At 31.0% G+C, this 9,345-nt stretch overlaps 1 long non-coding RNA gene across 1 annotated transcript; it reads left to right on the top strand.

Annotated features, from left to right (window-relative positions):
• Positions 1-821: 821 nt before the first annotated feature.
• LOC143057600 (uncharacterized) lies at positions 822-8,768 on the top strand. Its single transcript, XR_012972752.1, has 3 exons — positions 822-977; positions 7,913-8,038; positions 8,597-8,768. It is a non-coding gene; the product is annotated as an uncharacterized LOC143057600 (long non-coding RNA).
• Positions 8,769-9,345: the final 577 nt, after the last annotated feature.

The raw sequence follows: 9,345 nt of genomic DNA, 5'->3' as shown, positions 1-9,345 counted from the left end.
ATGCAGCTATCTTAGATATATATCAAGCTTACTCAATCCAATGTCATTTAGTTTTTTGTTGTTTTGCTGTAAAATTTAATTTCACTTATATGGTGAAGTGCAACAAACATACATCATGTACATCATGTACATTACATCATCCAACAAAGTAGCAAAAATTCGGGGGTCACATCAGGTACATTTTCTGTAAGTGGGAAAATGTTAAAGCAATTATTACCATTCCTAATAAAAAACACATTCCAAGGCAACCTATGGGTCTTCAGGTTAAAATATATATAGAGAGTTCAACCAAATGCTATTGAGTTTCATGTTTCTCCTGGAGCTTGTTTTTATAATTAATATTTAAAGGTTTTGATAAAATTCTATAAGATACATGCAGCTTCATTAATTTTTCAGTTTAACAAACACCTATTTGTGGTTTGATTGCATTATGCAATGTCTTTGTTTTTTTCAATGCTATATTCATAGTATAATTTATGATAATGTCATGCCTGTAATTGTATGTGAATCAACAAAATAAAACATGAAACTGTTGCTTTTGATTATATTATAAAGATAACATATGTTAAATGCCTCTATTAAGTATACTTTTATTTACAATACATTGGAAAAGTAGGATAGGACACCAACTTTTTTTATTACTAAGTTGGCATAGGACATCATTTTTTTTTCAGTCAGAAAGCGATAGGGTTGTAACTTTTATTAAATGTTTTTATTTTTTGCACCGGTCCTATGTGACGATAAATTTTGACCGGTCCCTCAAATCATGGATTCGTCCCTGACAGAAATCACAACCTTTCGTGACGCTTCAGAAATAATGGCGGTAAAGATTTACAGATAACTTATCTGGTTTTCGTGGATGGAATATATAAAGTAAACAATCTGAATACGTGACACAGTTCTTTCGTAGTAACCTGTTGATCACGACTCTCAGAAAATGAATAAATTTCTGGCCATCGCTGTTGTTCTGTCTGTGGGTAAGTTATTGATATTCATAACAGAGAAAAGTGTAGTTTTCAGTTGGACTTTATGAATTTAATGATACTGATATTGGATGTGCTTACAACCTTTTAGAAACAACAGATAATTAAGGTAACATAGATGTTGTCGATGTTGGATTTGGTTTTAACATCAACTGACCCTGCTTCGAAGTAAACCAACACACTGAAAAATATAACTTGCTAGTCACAAGGTCACAGTCGCATATGTAACTGTTTCCTTCTACTTTTTCAAAGCTTTCCCTCAAAGGTGTTAAATATTATTAAATCAGATATTATTACAGAATGTGCTGTTGTGCAATTTAATCTTTAAAATGTGATTCAGTAACTTAGAGCAATCTAATTAGAAAATGTGTCAAGTATGATCAATGGTGAAATCAGAGATCTATATATTAATTCGATTGTAACCTAAACAACTAAAGATCCCTTATAACTGAGGCATTTACAAAAAAAAATTGTCGGCAAATATAGGAAGATGTGGTATGAGTGTTAATGAGACAACGTTCCATCCAAGTAACAATTTATAAAAATAAACGATTATAGGTCAAGGTACGATCTTCAACAAGGAGCCTTGGCTCACATCGAACAACAAGCTATAAAGGACCACAAAAAAATATTACTGTAAAACCATTAAAAAGGGAAAACCAACGGTCTTTATAAAAATGTCTAATTCTGTTGGTTTTGAGTATACAATTCGACATAGTGTATCATCATCACCAGACATTACTGTACATATAAGCATAAAGGTACTCAGGTACACTAGTATTTCTAAATGCAGTAATTATGTAGTTTTTCTAAGACAATGAACAGTTCACCAGACCTAGTGTATCTATATCCGGTGGCGATTATACATAGAGTAATAGAGGCTCATGTGACCGAGATTTAATAATGATGTTCTAATAACTATGCACGGAAATCTCCTTGTGCAAATAATCGTTCTTTCTTGTTGTGTTTTTATAAAATCTTATAATATATATATGTAGCTTTTTTTTAATTAAGAATTTCATTTTTGTTTGTATTCCTTTTATACGATAATTTGCATAGCGCACTTTGGACTAGAGTGATGGGTCAATGCCATTAGTATACTAGATACATGTAGTAAATTATGCATTGGAACTCTCCTTATCTCAGTATCAATGTCAAGTCAATAACCGATGGTAGATAAGAAACCTAAATATGACAATTTTGTTAATACGTGATTATTGAAGAATTGATTGAGTGGTCGCTGTTTAAAGCCACTTTCACAACTATTCGGCCTAGCCAAGATCAGATGTGCATTTCATATTGGGTCTATGTTATAGGCTTGTAAAGACAAGAAGATAAACTTTACATAAGTAATACATCTTTGAACTGAAGAAGAGAATGTAGGGTTTCACAATGAATATCAAATATCAAGTATAGGTGTTACCATTTTGAAAGAAAACACTAAAATACACGCTGAAAATGGGCAAAATTACACGTTATGTTGTTTCATTTAAAATTTACCTGTTTTTATCAATTGATAGTTAATAAGTGAACTTAATTTGAACTACATTATTGGTTCACTGTTATAGACAATTTATTCTTCTTTCTTTTACTGGTTGTTGCAACAAAAATCTTCAGTGGTTACAAAGTTATGATAAAAAGTTGAATACTATGCGCTTGTTATGAAATTTTGTACTTTTGTTTTCAGCTTGCTCAGTGTAGTGATAAAAGAGAAAAATAAATCAAATTTATGCTATTATGTGTTTTGTTTTCTCTTCTAGTATATACATTATCAAAAACTACCTCATTTATCAAAATTTGCAGTACCCTAGCTGGAGATATATGCCAACAAAGTTGGAGATACAAATAAAGTGAAAAAATGTCTTGTCCGTAGACATGCATTCCCTAGTAAACTGGAAGCATAATTACATTAATGTTGCATTGCTAAGTTCCTGTTCTTTTGTAGATATGAAAACACTACTAACATTTTTTTCTACCATCTATTAATAGAGGAAAAAATCAAAAATATGTCAGAATGTCTTGTCCGTAGACACATGTCTTGTCCGTAGACATGTCTTTTTATCAATATTGCTTGGCTTTATGGGTCTTAATTAGTGCTATGTGTTGTTTAAACTTAGAAATATCTTATTTTTAATAAATAAATGGTAATTTAAGTGTTCTCATTTTTTGTAAAATTACTTTACAGGAGTGGATTTTAAAAAGTGTCAGATTATCAGTCATAAAAAGCATACCTTATTTTACTTCAATATTGTTTATTCCAGTTGATGCATACCTTAAAAGATTAACTAAATCAAATGAAGAGAAAGTATTTCTCTCTCTCTAACTTTATCTTTTGCATTTCAGTATTAACAGCAGATGAGGAAGTGTCTACGGACAAGACACTTGTACATAACAAGTATTAAATTCAATTATTTGTCTGCTATGGAACTTGAATCTTATTTATAGGTGATGAAAGTTATCTATTCAAATTAAAACTCCGTATTTTCAACATGAATATAGTCATAATTAATTCTAACAGATTTTTTTTTTAACTGAAATTGTCTTGTTCGTAGACATTACCACAATATATTTGTATCCAATTTCCTTGATTTCAGCCTAATTTGATAGGTAAAATGTATGTTATTTTTTTAAGAGAACACATTCAACTATGTCAAAATTGAGTTTTAATAATAGTTTGATTGTTTTAAGCAGTCAGATATATGGATTTCAGTTAAAAGAATGTGTCTTCAGTTTGGCTTAATCAATAAATTATTGAGATATGTAAAGAATTATGGGTACATTTTTATATTTTCCAAAATTTAAAAAACACAGCTTAAAATTTAATTAGTAACTTTTAATCTTAACTTTAACAATCATCTTTGAAAGCATTTAATTGAATATCAATAAAATGTCTTGTCCGTAGACATTATCAAAATGTATTTGTTTCCATTTTCCTCGAAGTTAAGCATCGTTTGATAGATAAACCTGATAAAATGTATGTTTTTTTTTTTTTCAAGAGAACACTTTCAGCTATATCAAAATTAGGTTTTAATAATGCATTTCATTAAATATGAATACAATGTCTTGTCCGTAGACAAAACATATAAATTGTATTGCTAAGTTTGATTGTTTATTGTAAGAATATGCATCAAGTTATTTTATTGTTCTATACACCAAAAGAAAGGTTTTTTTTGGAAGTTTTGTTATTTATAGATAATTTTAGATACAGTTTTATCAGATAAGATTAATGATCAAAGAAAGCTACTGTTGTTTGAAATAACTGTGAGTTAAACATGTTCTTGTCATTTTTTTTTTAATTAAAATGTTTGATATTCAATAATTCTAAACATATTTTGTTGTCTTTGTCATTGACCAAAAATCTGATACTGGTGACCATGTCTTGAAGCCAACCATTAAAGAAAATTATACAGTTTTTAAACACCATTTATTTAATAAAAATATTAAATATTTCTTCCAAAAACTGCATGTAATTATATAAATGCTTCCAGTGTTAGCCTAAGGATAGCAATTTTTCATAATTTAAACCATTTTTGAACCAAAATATCAAGAGTTTTTCCCTGAGGTGATACTCATTTTTGACTTCATGTGAAACACAAAATGCACATCTGATCTTGGCAAGGCCGATTGTGCTATTTCTAGGCTGTCGGTTTTTATTTGTGGAAGAACCTAGGGTTATCTCTCTTGCCTGTAAAGATGAAGTGTAAATGCCAAAAAAAAAAGAATATAAAATTGTGTAATTCTAGGTGTCATGGTTCGCTTGCCCGCTCCAACAAATAGGAGCATTGTATACTATTGTGTAGCATTGTAAATAGAATTCTGAGTGTTTTTCATATTGATTCGTATTTAAAAAAAAAAATATTTTTGTCATTTGATAAAGGTTTATGACCCCTTGTGTTGTTCAATGCTAGATATATGGAAATTGTATAGAAAAGGCTGTGGATTTTCTATAAAAAAAGTCCTCTTTTTCTATTAAATGCAATGAAACAGTCAATAATGCTTTGCGGCATCAAGTTTCCCCTTGGTATATGTACAAAATGGCCTATCTTTGTTATTCATTTAATCTGTAGTTTTGATACTATTGAAGTTTGAAAAGTTCGTACAAAAATTCGTAAGGGTTCCACGGAACCCAGTGTCTCGCCTACGTTTGCTGTTAATCGCAGACTCAACAAAAATGAGGAAAAACATCAATAAAAATTTCCCTCTCGATACTGTCTTTTGATTGAAAGAAGCTTCCAAGTTTGGTAAAAAATCCAGGATAGTTTATGAATCTAATAAATGTTTTATAAACTTTAACTGCAGACTGTATGTAATGTTAACTGGAAGAAAAACTAAGTCCATTTATAAGTAAAATACGGAAAAAGTGATTTTTTTTTTTAATTTACTTCTGAATAATATCTTATGATCAGAAACAAGCTTTTGTCTAAGTTTGGTAGAAATCAAGGATAGTTTAAGAACATTATAAAAATTTTAAAAACTTAAACCACAGAGTGAATGTTTTGTTTCTGGCAAAAAAACTAAGTCCATTTATAAGTAAAATACAGAAAAGTAGAAAATTATTTTTACAAAATTTTCTTCTTGATACTATCTTATGATCATAAACAAGCTTCTGTCCAAGTTTGGTACAAATCAAGGATAGTTTATGAAAGTTATTAAAATTTTAAAAACTTTAACCACAGAGTGAATGTAATGTTTCCTCGCAGAAAAACTAAGTCCATTTATAAGTAAAATACGGAAAAAATGGAATTTTATTTTTACAAAATTTACTGCTGGATACTTTCTTATGACCATAAACAAGCTTCTGTCCAAGTTTGGTAGAAATTCAGTATAGTTTAAGAAAGTTATTAAAATTTCAAAAACTTTAACCACAGAGTGAATATTTGTGCACGCCGCCGCCGACGACGCCGACGACGCCGACGACGACGGAATGTAGTCTCGCTTAGTCTCGCTTTTTCGACTAAAGTCGAAGGCTCGACAAAAATGACTACAAAAGGGGTCATAAATCTTAAAATCTTATTCTATGTAAAAAATTGTACAAGTTTTAAGTGAAATTCAGCCTAATTTTGTACCATATTAAACTGAGAATGGAAATACTTTGCTAACAGAGGTCCACCTTGTCTCTAATCCAAAGAAATGCAAGTTGAAGGAATAAATAATACAAGTCACTAAAATTATAAGATACACAGTTTTTCTCTGATTTCAAAATCTTTTTGTTTGAACCCTTCGACCTAGAACTTATCAATTTTTGGTAATATTAATAATTTGGAAAATAAAAGGTCCTGGAATAGAGTATTTTTTTTACCAACAGCATTGTCCTTTATTAGTTATAAATAAAGTTGAATTCTTTGATTCGCTGTTTTACGTCATGCTCGCTAACAAATTGAAAATGGTACCTATACGCCTTATTTTAAGTCCAAATTTTAAGTATTCGTATTGTCATCTTAGAAAGTATTACTGATTAAAATACTACAATAGGGAACAATTTGACAATGGTTAAATTTAGTAGTGTCAACCCTGTGACTAAGACCCATATATATAGCAAAATCCTAAATACACCGTTTGGTGGCGCGCCTGTCAGATGCGGAACGTACAGATAAGGTAATAGGTAACAGGTGAATATACTATTGGCATCGGTATCGGGTGCGACCCGGAACTTGTTAGTTATTGGCAATATTAATTATGTGGAAATCAAAGGGTTTTGAGCGTTGTAATTTTTAATCTACACCATTGTCCTATATTAGCTATATATAAAGTTGAATATTTTGATTTGTCGTTTTTTCCCAATGACGGCTGACAAATTGGACCTCGTTATTTTAGTATTATTTATATACAAGTTGTTGAATAACTGGTCATTATCGTTACTGCCCACAAAACAGTGGTATTGACTTATATAGTGATAATGACTGAGCCGAAGGCGAGGTCATTATCGCAGTCACAGTCAATACCACTATCCTAAGGGCAGTCCATATATCACGATACTGACCAGTTATTCAAAAACTATTATGTTTATTTCATTGAGGAACCATGTTTCAGAAAATTCTCATAGATTCAAAATGTCCAAAGCAAACTCGAATACAATGTAGTAGTACGATTTCTATGGCAGAGAGTTAAAACCAGTCGCAGCAATAATGCCATTCATTTTAGTGCAATTTTTCAGTATTTGAATACTAAATCAAGTTCTTAAATATAATATTGAAAACAGGAAAATGTTTTATTGAAGGGGCATCTCTCTAAACAGAGAATCAACGACCCACCGATCATTAACAGAGAAACCACGCCCCATTGGTCATTAACAGATGGAAACCACGCCCAAACGGTCATTAACAGACGGAAACCACGCCCCATTGGTCATTATCATGTGAAAATCCGTAAACGATCGGTTTTCTGGTCCGTTTCGTTCTATTTAGCCTGGGTCCTGGCTAATCTTGTCAGTAACGACGCGCAACTAGATATTGGGCCGGGATACCAGGCTACGTTCTATCAAGGACCGATGGAATTTATTACTGAAGAAAAATGAATGTCATGTGGTCCCTTTTTATCCAAAAAGAGAAGCTTATTCTCAACCGATAAGAAATAAAGATAAATAAATGGTTTGATTCAGCATATCAAAGACTCACATGAATTATTTATTTTGCTGAAAGTTTGTCCTTTTGTCTTTAAGAATATAATTATCTTATTGGCAGACATACCATATCTGCTTAATTTTAATAGCAAATGAATTGAAAATCGACTTGATAAAATAAAATGAAAAAAAGACAAGTTGAAATTAATAATATAACTATTCAAATACAGTTTTCAAACGTTTAAAAGTGGAGACAATTATAGTAGTCATCAACCAACAATACACTTTTAGGCAAGTTTAAAAAAATGGGTTTATATTCAGCAAGATGTTGAGATTTTCTGAGAGATGCATTATTGTTTTTTAATTTCAGGAGCGGTGTTGGTATTATCTGAGAGATGCAAACACTACTCTGATTGCACGAACACACAATGTATGGGAAATGGAACCAGTCATATCGTGTGTGAACACGACGCATGCACATGTGTTACTCATCTTTGTGAGTTTAATAATATAGACTTTATTCGGATATTTTTTTTTAGTTTTTTGGAAGGTCGAGATTGTACATCAGTTATCCTTTTCACATGTGGTTCAGGATCCTTAACCTGAGTTTACGCCAGGTTCTTAATGGGGTTCGTTTTGTTCTGCTAGTCTTTAGTTTTCTATGTCGTGTTTTGTATTCTGTTGTCTTGTGGCCGTTTTTCGTTTTTTCACCAAGGTTTGTTTTCGACATATTTTATAATGTTCCTTTAGTATCTTTCGCCTCTCTATTTCATCTCCTTCCATTTTCAAAGAAGTGTTATATTGGCTTTATATTATTTTTTTACCTATCATACCTGACTTTCCAGTTCAGTATAAGCAATTAGGTATAACCTAGTTGGTATAATCAAGCTGTTCCCTCACCTTAGGTCATACAGGTTCACAAGGTTATCAATATCATGACTTACTTGGTTCGCAATCATATAAACACAGTAATTTCTGCTGTTATCTACTCGGGATGTTGTCTCTTTCACACTATTCTTCATTTCAATTCTCAATTTTATGAATATTTTTCCAGCTTGTGATGACGTAGCAGACTGTACCAACGCTGGACAATGCCACAAACATGATAACCATTACCATTGTGTAGACCACATTTGCCTTTGCCTTAAAGACGATGTAATTGACAAACCAGGAAATTAATATAATCTACAAACTTATTAACAATTAATAAAAGATGAAAAATTAAAGTTTTTATTTATTATATTCCAGCTTGACTAATAGTATATTAAAGGGCAAAATAAACTCATTTCAGTTTTAAGCATATGTTGTGTATGTTCCAGACCATACGAGTATTTGGACCGTACGCGTACGCGGTCTGGCTTATAGTAAGAAGTTGGTCAAGGTTTATTAGATACAAATGTATAGTAAAGATCAGCATAACTTAAATCTCAAATTAATATAAAAAGTTTAATTGTATAATTAGAAACTTGATATTTTTAACTGTTTAAAAAAGCCACGCGAATTTAAAGTCATATATGAAACGAGTGAGTGGTGAAAAATAATGTTTATCCAGTTCTTGAACCAATGCATGTATATACCATAAACTTAGTCCTCTGTGCACGATTTTATCATTTTTTACGCAAATATATCTTTTAATTGTAATTTTTTCTCTCTCTGTCTGTTATGATTTAACAAATATGGCTACTCATTAAATGCCGTGTTTACCGATTGACACCTTGTAGTAAACAAATAACAAAGAACATTAGTATTCAGCACGTGTTAAACATGTATAATCAGATAATTGTGTATTTTAATAATAACATT

The sequence above is a fragment of the Mytilus galloprovincialis genome, chromosome 13 (assembly GCF_965363235.1).
Source record: "Mytilus galloprovincialis chromosome 13, xbMytGall1.hap1.1, whole genome shotgun sequence".
NCBI classification, from domain to species: Eukaryota; Metazoa; Mollusca; class Bivalvia; order Mytilida; family Mytilidae; genus Mytilus; species Mytilus galloprovincialis.
This window is presented reverse-complemented; position numbering and strand designations above follow the sequence as displayed.